The following is a 12,896-nucleotide window of genomic DNA, read 5'->3' on the forward strand; positions in this document are numbered from 1 at the left end:
CCAGTGACAGTCAAGCTGAAGTGTAGTTACGGTAGCCCCACCATAATACCAAGAGATCTTCCAGTCCAAGCCATCTAGAAACAAATAACTAGGACACTCAGCTACCAGCACACTGTTCAAAAGGCTTCACACCTACAAGTTAGAGCAGTGCAGAGTACTGTGTGAGCAATGAAGCAAACTGCATAAATATAAATCAGCTAATGGCACACTTGCAAGTTATCAATTGCTGCTTGATTAAACTGATACAGATTTGATACCGTAGGCATTACACACATCTGCTAAGCAGTATCCTTGCCAGACAAGGATGTAGGATTCAGAAGTGGTCCATGCTTTCTGGACAAGTGCAAAAGCAGTATATTTCACTGGAGAGGAAGTTTTGATGAGCTGTTGGACAGCTTTACAGAAGAGCCCCAAGACTGCAAGCAAGTTGTTCCCATGCCAAGATGGTCCATTAATTTAGTAATCTGCAAACAAAGGCAGCCTTAGCAACTGACAGGCTGCCCATCATAGTGGAGAGTGCCAAGCTCAAGATGGTCTGGTCCTCAATGGAGTGTAGAGATGAGACTGAACTCAGATAATTGCCAGGCAAAGGTAAAACACACAACAACTTCTTACTTTAGGTAAAGACAGCAGCTTCCAGATGATGTTGATCAGATGAATTATTCAGCAACAATATTAGAAAAAGCAATTAAAAATGTAAAAGGTTAATGAAGTCTTTGCATGTCCTTTATTCATGCTATAATTTGACAAGCTACCAACTAAAGAGGGAGAGACTGGAGGTCTCAGTAAAATAACTTTCAAGTGAAATCACTTTCCTTTTCAAGTCCTTCCTTCTTCCTTGTTGCTGTGTGTGCATACTGGTTCGTTATTTTGAAGCCGAGTTACTGAGAAATCAGTATGTGCCTAAACTTTAATTAAATATTTACTTTGGCTTATAAGGAAGAAAGAGAGACTTGCTTGCTGTAGCTTTTAATTTTACAACAACAGGCACCAAATTAACTCTTTTGTAAAGAACTATATCATACTGTATACTGCTTAGAAGGGAAAGTGCGTGAAATCTTTCAACGATCATTTTAGACTTCTAACCTCAATTTGGAAGTGAAGACTTACAGATTACAAGGAATTCTGCTGCTTCATGCTCCAACTCTTCTTTTTTACCAAAGGTCTAAAGAGATTACATAAAACATTGGTTTTATATTGTACTTTAATAGTTACTGGTACGTTGTAAGTTGTAACACTGGAGAGTCATCTATTTGTACCTGTTTTTGATGTGTGCTTTGTTGCACAAGCAAGCAGAATGAATGCAGGTTGGTTTGTACAGGGAAGAGCAGCATTTACCAGAACAAATAAAGAAATCTGAAAAGGTATGGAAAGACCTTCATAGAGTAGGTTTATGCCCAGCAATATGCACGTGAAAGTTTCACTAACTTTTATTAAGACTATTATTCTAACATTAAAAATTTTCCTAGAGAAAGTAAACCACCACAATCTTATACTTAACAAAAATGCTGAGATACAACTGAATTAAGTTACCCAGGAGATGACCTTCATTAAACAGCCACTTCCTGGTCAACAGGGTTTTATCTTCACACAATGGAGCCCCTGAACAAGAAAGCATGGAAAGTGTTACAGGCTATTTACAGGACATTTAAAATGTATTTATTGGGGCATAATCTATTTTGCTTAGTTGCCTTTTCAGGTATACTAATGAAATAATCACTTCTGTTGCAAGCTCCAGATTACATTATGATTGGCAAGGGGGTAGAGCAGGGCAAATCACACAAAACACAGGCTTTGAGGTGCGTCTGCTTCTAAAGCTTCACAATGCACTATTTTTCCATTTATAAGCAAAGCAAAACACTTTGTTATAGTACTGTTTAAATAAGAATGGAGCTAACTCTCACCCTTTAATCTAGAAAGATCAATAGTCCACAACAATCATACGCTATCTATTACTGTTATGTTTTATTAGAAGAGACCCACCACTTTATTAACATGCATCAGGCCAATTGTTCTAAAGAGGATGCCTGAATTATGAGAAGTCCCCAAACCCTGTTTTACTCAATGGAAAGAGACAGCTCTCTGCAGCCACAGCTCAAGCAGCACAAAGCTTGTGTCAGTAGAAACTAGTCAACAGGGTCAGACTGACAGACTAGATTAAAATTAAGAAATACAGTTTGCTTCCCAATACTGGGATGCTCTTTGGTACTTATTACCACCCTCAAGAGGAATCAAATGCCTACAGGCAATTAAGTCTTGAAAACCAGCTGGGGTTTCCTCAGAGGAATGCCTACATGCCTAATTGTTGGCACCTCTGTGGGCTCCGGTGTCAGAGTTTTAACAGCAAGTCTGCCAGCTCCACTGACACCTGGTAATTTATTACATTGCTCCTGCAAACATGCTGCCCTCCTAGATCTCTCTGATTGTTCCACTGTCTGGTTGAAGTGGCATCAAGCGAGACACAACACTGAGGTGGGGCGGGATGGGATAGGAGCTGGAGCTTTCCACAACTATGGACAGCCAGACCGGAAATGCAGAAGACATAAATAGAAGGTAGTCCTTTCTACTAGTCATTTGCAGCAATGACTGTTTTACTTTAACTTCTACCCAAGATTCAGGGAAGGCTTGAACTGTGGCTACAAGCCTGTGAGTACGCTTTTCAAAATATTCTTTGTAAAGATTTTGGGGGGCGAGGGACAAACACTCTCTCAGAATCAGACCCTCAAAGAAGAGCATTTGAGAAACAGGACCGCCTTTGATGCTTTGTTTTCCTGGCTGTCTCTTTCAGCACAGGATTCTTGTTTAGGATAACTCCTCCCCCCATTACCTACACCAGGGGTTAGCAACTTCAACTTGTAAGATGCTGGCATGCTAGGAGCAGATGGTGGGGCAGCCTGAGGGGCCCAATCCCTGTTGTTGCCATGTAGCCCTGGCCCCCTCCCCATCATCCACCCAGAGGTGTGCATCCAAGCAAGATGTCTTTGAGTGCCACACTGCTGGGGGTTGCCTATCCTTGACCTACATCTTAGTGGGGACAAAGCTAACCTCCCTAATCAAGCTCCTGTGGAGCGCACACCACCCATGACCTTTCAAGCAATGACTCACCATTTTCACAAACCGAGTCGTTAGACCATCCATGTGATTATACACCCCTCTTAAGGCAAGCATCATGCTTTTGCCTATGTATTGTATAGCTTTATTACTTACTGGTGCCAAGGGTGATCTGGCTATTACCCCAGATAGAAAAAAATAAAGGATAAGAGGCGCGGCGAGCGGGCAGAGACGAACCTAAACGGGGAAGAGGAGACAAGGAGGGTTTGTAGCGCCAGGACACCGCGAGGAGCCACCCCCCAGGGGAAGGGGAGGGTGTAGGCAGCATCATACATGACCACCGCAGCCTCTGTCGTGCTCACACCTGCTGCTGCCCGCGGCCCGCCTGGGTCCGCCTGGGTTGCTGTGGGGCGCGGGCGGGGCTGGCTGGTACGAGGCGGCGCGGGTGCGCGGCCACACAGCAGCGCCCGCCCAGGCCCAGGACTGCAGATAACACCCCCAGGCCCGGAACCGGGACTCACCTCAGGCCAGCATGGGCCGCATGGACTCTAGCGGCGGGAAGCGGAAGCGGAAGCGGAAACCGCCTAGCAAGGCAACGCCCCGGAAGTAGCAACATCCCGACCGGAACAAATAGGGAGAAACGTAGAGAAAGACTCGCCGGCGACTAGAGCGCCGCCGTGGCCTCCATCGTCAAGAACGGCCCCGCCCCCGCGCCTTAAAGGGCCAGCAGCGCCCGGTTGCCATGGAAACGGACTCTTAGGGCATTAAACCTATTGCGCTATAGCGTCGCTGTGTCCACGCCATGCAAACGCTGCAGCCGCCGTCCCACTGCCCAGCTCCCGGCCAAAGTCCTTAAAGCAAAAGCGAGATGGTGCAGGTGCCCCAGGCCTGCAGACCGCAGCAGGCAGGACAAGGACAAGGACGAGGACAAGGACAAGGCCAGGGACAGAGACAGGGACAGGCGTCCTCAGGCTCATGATACAACTGAGTCCCGGCAGCCGCGTCTTAAGTTGAAACGTCACAGCTCGGAACCGATTTCCCCATAGGAGCAATGTCATCAATGGGGGATTGGTTCCTGAAACAAAGCCCGATACCCGAATTTCACCAAAAGTAACCCAGAGTTTTAAACTCAATCAATTATAGATGAGTAATATAGCTACATGAATGTATTTATATTGTAAATAGCAGTTGTATTGATTTGGAAGGATTTCTTTGAGGTGACTTTGCTGGACTTGTTGAAGGGCTCTTGGCTGGCATCTTCTCAGGAGTCCCAGCTGCAGGTTTTTCTGGAGTCTTGTCTGTTCTCTGGAAGAAAGCGCCCAAGGAAGTTTGGACAGATGTTCTCCAGGGAGATGGGCAACGCAGCGAACTCGGCACGACGTCGGATCAAGCATTGCAAGGTTGAAACCGACAGCAGAAAGACGAAAGTGCTGTTTGTCGTAACTCGAAACGTCTTAAGGTGAGGGCTGCCTGTACTACATAACTCGCCGGGAACCGCTGTCATTTCCATACTTGATCCCAACCTGGAGGGCACCCCAGAGAATCACAGTTTCTTCTTTGCTTAGCATCGGTCCTGAGCTATTGCACTGGACAGCAGCAGAGCTGGTGATAGGACTTGGGGATGCTGACTCTTAAGGACTTCATTCAGCCATCAGACATGAAACTCCCTCGCACCGGCATGTCTTTAGCACAAGAAGACATATGCTAATACAGTCAGATTGGGGAAAGGGAAAAAGATGACTTTGGCAAATAGAGGTTCAAAACCAGCAAGTGAGAAAAAGAGTGCTTTACAATGAATGCCCCCTTCCCTGACACCCTCTGCATCCTTACACGCCAGGGGGGAAAACCACATGCCATTGGTTTTACTCCTGACTTAGCTTATGCCCCCCCCCACAAATGCAGCACCTCCAGAACAGCTTCCCCTGCACACAAAGTGGCTTGAGCACCTGGCTAGAGCTTGCTTGAATATTCTTGGCATTCCTTTTCCAAAGGCTGCCAGAAGAGTGACAACTTGAGGGCCAGGTGCTGTTTGACACCTGTCACTGAAGCTGTACTAGGGTAAGTGGCACAGGGTGAACTGAAAGAAACAGTTATATGGAGCTATGTATGGTGTGGGATTATTTGGCTGCCTTTGGGGTTACTTGGAGGTAGAGGGGATAAGGAGAAGAATAACCCCACAGTCTAGCAACAAGGAGAGGAGCACAAAACAGGGATTCCTAATGACAGCCCTCCCCTTCTCATTTGTTCAGTCTGGGGTTGACAGTGTGTCCATCACACATTATCACATGTTCTCTAGATACATTTACATAATTTTAAAGCAAAATATAGAACCTGTTGACTAATATCAACACAAGCTTGATAAAGAACTAAGTACATTCCCCCACCCAGAGCCCCTCAGACTGACACCCTGGGGGAAAACGAACCAGAGCTCCCTGAATTAAAACATGTGAGGTACCTGACTTGATAGTATAGGCTTTGTTGATCAGATCTGCATTGCTTGCGTGTTCACACAGCACTAATTCACACTAATTCCTACCACAGCCTGCACTGAACTCTGTAAAAGCTGAGGTTAGTTCTCTGGGGAAAACTTTTTGTGGTCAGGTGTTGCAACTTATACAATGCCCTGAAGGCCAAGTGACTCAGGGTCAATTTGACAGCAGTGTGTGGGGAAACTGATCCTTTCCTAAAACTCTCTGGCTGAGAGCAGAGCTTTAAAAATTCAACATTTTAAACAGTCTAAAGTTTGGGTTGAATTCAGAAAAGTTTCCAGAGGTTTAACTATTTTGCTAAAGCTTCTTTGAATTGTGGAATCTCCATCCTTGGAGGTTTTTAAGACCCAGCTAAACAAAGCCTTGACTGGGACGATCCTGCTTTGTGCAGAGGGTTGAAATATATGACCTTCTGAGGTCCCTTCAAACCTTAATTTTCTATGATTCTATGATCTAAGTCTCTAGACTCCATGCATGAATTCAAACTTTCCAGGCCAGTTAGGGACCAGAAGTAGATAAATAATATTTTAAATCCTCATGTGGATTTGGTTCCAGAATGGGATGATGGTCCTGAGTTTGGGTTTCTTTTATCCAAACCTACTCAACCATTCCTACCTAGATGGTTACATATTTTCCTCATCAGCCAGAGTGGCATTGCTAGGTACAAGCAGTGATCTCTCCTAATACACTGGAAGGAGCCTCAGGCCTGTTATAAATAGTTCTGGTCCCAAGCTACAGAACTCACTGTGAGCAGTGAGCATTGAGTCCTGGTCCTCCACACCCACTAGAGAGGACTAGAGGGCAGTCCAAAAGGGACAATCATACAGGTTGGAGAGCCCCTGCATGGCAGGCAGATTACAGCCCACACTACAGTTGTATGTATTTTTCTCTCCTCTCACTCCACTGTGCCAGTTACATTCACATCCAGATTTTAAACCCTGGTGAGAATCATAGGATTGGGAGCAGAGGTCAGGAACATTTTTGGTAGAGTGCCAAAAACACCCACAGCCTCAATTTGTAGGATGTTGACACCCCAAGGGCAGATGGCAGAGGAGCCACGAGGGGCCCAATGTTTTCTATGGCGGTGCAGCCCTGGCCCCTTCCCCACCGTAAGCCCAAGGGCACGTGTGCCAAGCAAAATGCTTTCACATGCCACGGCCAGAAATCAAAAGTTATTTGCATCCTCAAGAGATGTTTGTCTAATCTGTTAAAAAATATTTCCCATGCAAGATGTTCTACAGTATCCCTGGATGGCCTGTTCCAGTGTTTGGCCATCCTCAGGGTGAGAAAGCTTTTACTCATATGTAGCGTAAATTTCCCTTGCTGCAAATTAAACTGCTTTTTTTTTGTTCTTCTTGCAACAGTCAAGGAGAATAGTCAATCAATTTTTTTTTTATAGCAAAGGGTTAAGTTAGGGGTTGCTTGGAGTGAGAGGGGTTTTTTTGCCCAACATAAAGACAGGGGCCATGTACATATTCACGTTCCACAAGAACCTGAGGTCCAGCTCTTGTGATGAGGGACAAGCATGGGGGGGGCCGCGTTAATGTTTAGATAGGGGACACCTTGCTATGTCTCCCCACTTCTTATTTAACAATAAATAGGAAACAACTTAAAAAACAGAAGCGTACAATCTTTCCTACTTCTGTGACTGAGAATGGCTTTAGAATGGCTCCACTTAGCCCAGCATCTCTCAGGAATCTTCTTCTTTATACCTTGCCTTTGTTGTCCTTTTAACTTCACCCTATTCACTGTATAATAGGCTACATAAACAACATTTAATCTCAGTAGCTGCCTCCCTGGATACTGCTGCCATCCAGCCAAAACATAAATGGCTTTGAGGTGCCTAAAGTGTTTCATTCCATTAACTCCATCTGTGCCTTCTCCAGATAAGATGCTCTTCCCAGATGTTTGAAATTCCTCTAATGAATATTCATGAGCACAGATTCAGCTGCACAGACCTACCGCTCTCACCCTCCCACACATATGAACAATTAATCATGCTCTGCCAGCTGCAGATGTCCCTAAGGGATTAGAAGAGTGTTAACTCGAGACAGCTGGGCCTCTTGAATGCTGAAGCGCATTGGATGTGCCGCTTTGGGGATTTATATTCACTGGTAATTATCTGAAGTTCCTACAACTTAGCAAAGTTCTCTCCACCTCTTCCTTTCCATGCTTTACCCCAGGCAGAATCTGTTAGCATTGCCTTGGGGAAGGAGCTGCCTCAGTACAGGCTATGATTAGCGAACCCACCGCATGCACACAGAGATGCAATGAAGTCAGTGTAGTTCTGGCTGAGGTCCAGGAGAGCCAGCAGAAGGAAGGTTCAGGATAAAAATTTCAGTTTGATGCACCAGGCTCAGCTCTCTCCCCTGCATCCATGTTACTGTATGAAAGAAAAGCTCACCAATGAATGACTGTTGATCTATTTATTTCTAGGATTTGGGGGGGAAAAACAAATAAATATATACAAGTTAAAAAAAAGCAGTTCAGGCCTTGCTCCCTCTGATTGGGGCAATGGGAGAATATTTTAAATGGCAGCTCTATAAGATTTTATTTTACTATGGAAGATGTTTGGATACCACAGTGCTGAAGCTGGTGTAGGGGCTTGACTACAATCGCTGATTTAAGTATTCTCTGCTCTTATTTAGAGTGGTCTTTTTGCTTACAGAGAGCTGAGGTGGTTATAGGAACCAGTCAGCTGAACCCTCTGAATAGGAGGACTGGTTTTGCCTTTTAGTCCAACAGGATCAGGTCTAATGGGAGCATTACTGGGAGAAGGAACTGGACTGGCCAACGAAGATTGGGATTCTGTAGTGGAATTCCTGTAAGGGAGCCAGCAGCCATTAGCTGCTTGCTAGGAAAAGTAGATTCATAGATGTAGGGTCAGAAGGGACCTAAGTAGATCATCTAGTCCAACCCCTTATTTACAGTAAAATGTAAATAAGGCCATAACTCCCACAAATCCAACACCGGTAATTCTCACAGACACTTGCGTCAAGACTCATTGGAATATGGGATGGAATCCACACACAACAGGGCACATTATTTCCTTTTTTGCTCACCTTACACATGGGGAGTAATGAGAATGGGGGGTCCTCTAAAGCAATTGTTTTCAACCTTTTTTGTACCAGGACTGATTTGTAGACATCAATGGCCAGTCCCAACCCAGTGCCCCTCACTCCTGACCCGCTGCTCCCCAACCCCAGCCCCCCCAGTGCGTAGGGTATGGGGGACCCCAAGCAGCCCCTTGCAGGCTGGAATTCTGCCATCCTGCAAGAGAAAGCCCACTGTTTCCCACATTTTTCTCCTTTGAAAAAGAATCCGTTTTTAAAGTTTGCTCGTACCTCTTTCATATATACTTGCGACCCACTTTTGGGTTGCAACCCACAGGTTGAGAAACACTGCTCTAAAGCCTTTATCATAGGGTCTCCATGTGCTTTACAGATGTTAAATTAAACCTCACCTTGCCCCCAGGAGGTGGGGGTTATCTCTGTTTTGCAGATGGGGAAAATGTGTCATAGAGAAAGGCTAAAGCCAAAAAAATTCAAACCTGGGTACTGTCAGTCCCACTGAAAATCTGTATTTTGGCCCCATAAATCAACCCCAGCCCAGCAAGCAACTGCTGTGGCTGTGGCATGCCATGAAGACCCATGTGGCCGCCCTGCGCTGAGGGGGCTCCGCACGCTCCTGTTGTGGGGGCACAGGTAGCACCTGGCACCTAGCTTGCCCAAGACCCGCTTCCCCTGCACTGGCAGCCTGGTACTGTTGGGCTCTGGCCCCTGATCCCACCAGCTAATCTCCTGTCTGCCACATGTAGCATGGCAGACCTCCATAGCAGCTGCCCAGCAATGGCGTCATGCTGCTATTGAAGCAGTGACAGCGAGGTGCAGAGGCAGAGCAGATTCCAGCCTGCAGTGGCAGACTGCCCTTGCCCCACACAAAGATGGGAAGGGGGCATGTGCCTCCCACTTGGCTGTCCTGCAGTGCACGCAGTAGTGAGAGCCCTCTCTCCTCTGTGCCCTTGGACACGCCACCAGGCTCCCATTGTCCCATGGCCTGGCCTGGGCCCCATTCACCCCTGCCCTACTCCTTCCTGCACTGTGGGGATCTCGATATGGCCCACTCCAACCCCTTCCCTCTCCCCTGCCCCGCCCCTTCCCCTAATACACACCTACCTGCTGGCGGGGGGGGAGGGGTGTATCTGCATATGAGTGTGTGTGTATGTCTGCATCTATATCTACATCTCTATGTGTGTGTGTGTGTGTGTGTGTGTGTGTCCCCTGCCTGCCTGGCAGCAGCAGGCACATGGTGCCGCAGAGCTTTCGGAGCAGTGGCAGTGGTGTGCAGAGTCCAGCCTACAGCAGCAGCTGCCTCTGGCCTGTGCACAAATGTGGGGGTACATGCCCCCTGGACCTGTGCTGAGGTGCGTGCAGTGGTGAGAGCTGCCTGCCCCCATCCCCACACCCCTGGACAAGCCACTGTCACAGCTCTGTTCCGCACTCTGCCCTGGCTGTGCAGCGCCTGTCCCTGCCCCAGCTCCACTCCCTCCCTCACCACGGGGGCCTCGATCTGTCCCCACCCTCCTGCCCCTTAAAAACAAGAAAAAATATAAAGGGGCATATAAGCTGAAACTTTGAGGCAGAAGTGGTACACTTTTTTTAAATGTTGAAAACCCCTGACCTAGCGTATCCCAAGTTGGGTGTTCCAGATCATTTCCAGATCTTGGTCTATCCCATAGCTCTTGGCAGTGATGCTGTTTACTCTCACTAAAGAGTGGGTCCCCTCTCTCCACAGAGCTGGGATCTGTTTGCATAACTTCAAAAGAATGACTGGTATTTTATTCTCCTTAGAGACCTTGGTGGGTTTTTTTAAAAGGGAAAAGTAATAAAACAGATACATATTCTGCACATTTTGATAATGGGGGAGGGGGTAGAAATCAACTCCTCCACCCCAGTATGTTTAAAAATGGAACTGGATTACAAAATAAGCTTCACAGAGATAAAGTAGAAATTGCTGTGTATGATTTATGTAAATAATATTCTCACCACTGCTGGCAATATTAATTGAATCTATTCCAATACTTTGCATTTTTATGAGATTCAGTGAGCATGGTCAGTAGTCATTCAGCCCTGCCAAAATGTTTTTAGTCTAGATCAGTGGTTCTGAATCTTTTTAGACTCAAGACACCCCTCAGAAAATGCCAGATCTTAGTTTTCACTCATTTTTTGACTATTGAAAAATAACAGAGCATTTTTTCTGTTGCAAAGAACTCAGAATGACCACAGCAGGGCAGAATATATTTAGCACTGTGAAATTATATTTGAAATCTCTGGGTACGTGGCACTTGCAGCAGCTCAAGGAGCAGTGGCACAGATTTGTGCCTTGGCACACGTGCCTGAACATGCACTTTGGTGTGGGGCAAATTGTGCCATTTGTGGCAAACTGACCCTGCCTAGCTCCACCTGGAACTTCAGCCAGGAAGAGCTACAGGCTCTCACAGCAGTATAAAAAGCTGCCCTGGCAAGCAGCTTAGAGAGCTTCTGAGGCCCAGCCAGTTGGTATCTGGGGACACTAGCCCCGTGTGCCAGCTATACTGCTGAAGCAGCCCTAACTTAGAGTGGCCCCTGTACCCACTGCAGCAGTCTGGCAGTGGGGGCTGCTGCCTGGCTGTGACCTGCTGACCCATGGCTGCATCCTGCCAGACCCAGATGGAGACAGCATAGCTGCCTGCGCTGTGATATGGGCACTGTAGCGGAGCCACCTGGACCTCTGGGCTAGCTGCCAGTGGGCCGTGGCTGCACAGTTGGCCTTCTGTGGCACTGCTGTCATGTCTTCTGGTGCCTCCGCTCTGCCATCTGGGCAGCCATTGCCCGGGTGTGCTCATTGTGGTGGCCCACTTTGAACTGTTGAAGTGTGTCCTCCTGGTCCCAAATGGCCAGGAGATCAGCCACCTCACCTGCCCTCCAGCTGGGTCCCTGGTGCTGGCCCTGGGCAGGCTCCTCTGCCTGCGTCCCACCACTTGCCTCACCAGCAGGAATCCTGGTGTTTCCTGTTTAAAAATTGCAAAATCTCTGATAAAGAAACCCAAATTCTCTCTACAGAATACCCAAAATTCTTGTTCTTCCATGATTAAAATGAAATGTCACTATATGTAGAGAAATCAGTTGGACGATGTTTTATTGATATATTTACAATTTTAAAGCAATTTGGAAGCCTACCAGTGCCTCTATCATCATAATAAAATACATTCTAAATATCTATACACTCTGGCATTTGATTTTGTTTTTTTTATCATAGAAAAATTAGAGCTGCCCCTGCTCCCTTCACTCACCAGGATGTGGGGCACTGAGCAGCAGCACTGGGATGCTAGTACTAGCTCCTTTCCAGCACCAGCTCAGTCTCAGCACCAGGACATGAGTCCAGCTGCAATTTTACTACCTGCTGCTTTGTGGCTCTGCTGTTCTACTCCCTGCACCTGTGCCCAGGCCCCAGCAATCCCCATACGGTTCCTGGGAAGCCCTCAACTGGGGCTCAGGGACTCGGCTGGGCAAGCCCTGTCCATTCTAGACCAGCCTTGACCTGTACAGGCTACTCTAGGGGGAATGTGGGGGGTCTCTAAGCCCAGCTCAGACAGCCTCTTCTACCCAGAACTCTCCCCCATCTCCATCCCCAACCCTCATCGCTCTATCACACACACTCCTTTAATGCCACCTCCACCCCGCCGGTCCATCACACCCCCCACGTGGCTCCTGGGATCAGGGGCCCCCCAGGCTGTGGGCACAGCACAGGACTGCAGTGTGGCAGTTGCCCCTGCAGCCTTGGCTCCTGCCGGCAGGTCCCGTCCTGTCTGGCAGCTGGGCACACGGTGTGAGATTTGTGGGGGGATGTGGGTTTGGGGGGGAAGGGGTGTGGGGGGGAAGGTAGAGTTTGTTGGGGGCACTTGTAAGGGGGTTTGAGGGTTGTGGATGGATGTAGGGGTGGGTGTAGGGTTTGTGGGGGTGAGGTTTGTGGGGGCAGTGTGGGGCTTGTGGGGGGGTTTAGGGGTGGAGGTGGGGTTTGTGGGTGAGTATGTGGGTGGGGGGTTTGTGGGGGTGGTTTTTGGGTTTGGAGTTTGTGGGTGGATTGTGGGGGGAGTTTATGGGTGTGGGGGGACTGTGGGTATTGGGGAGCTGTGTGGGGGTGACAGGACTATATAGGAGGGGATTGTCTCCCACCCACCCTCCCTAGCATGGCACAGCTCCCCCACAGGAGGAGCAGCAGCAGCAGCAGCAGGGCCTCAGAGCGGCCGTGGCCAGCTCCTGGCAGAGAACCTTGGCAATTGCACATAGCTCATGGTGCTGGCCCAGCCCATTGGCT

General features: G+C 47.9%; 1 protein-coding gene across 7 annotated transcripts in view; it reads right to left on the reverse strand.

Annotated features, from left to right (window-relative positions):
- The window catches only part of SEC14L1 (SEC14 like lipid binding 1), a 100,309-nt gene extending 96,644 nt beyond the window's left edge, over positions 1 to 3,665 (reverse strand). Inside the window, exons 1-3 of one of the 7 annotated variants that reach the window (XM_090058932.1) lie at positions 3,573 to 3,665; positions 3,106 to 3,288; positions 1,534 to 1,602 (exon numbers count right to left, since the gene is read on the reverse strand). The gene's annotated coding sequence lies outside the window, so the exon portion shown is untranslated. The other 6 variants (XM_090058931.1, XM_090058936.1, XM_090058933.1 and 3 more) reach the window with 6 other exon arrangements.
- Positions 3,666 to 12,896: the final 9,231 nt, after the last annotated feature.

The sequence above is a fragment of the Crocodylus siamensis genome, chromosome 8 (assembly GCF_052110815.1).
Source record: "Crocodylus siamensis isolate JL-2025a chromosome 8, ASM5211081v1, whole genome shotgun sequence".
Taxonomy (NCBI): Eukaryota; Metazoa; Chordata; order Crocodylia; family Crocodylidae; genus Crocodylus; species Crocodylus siamensis.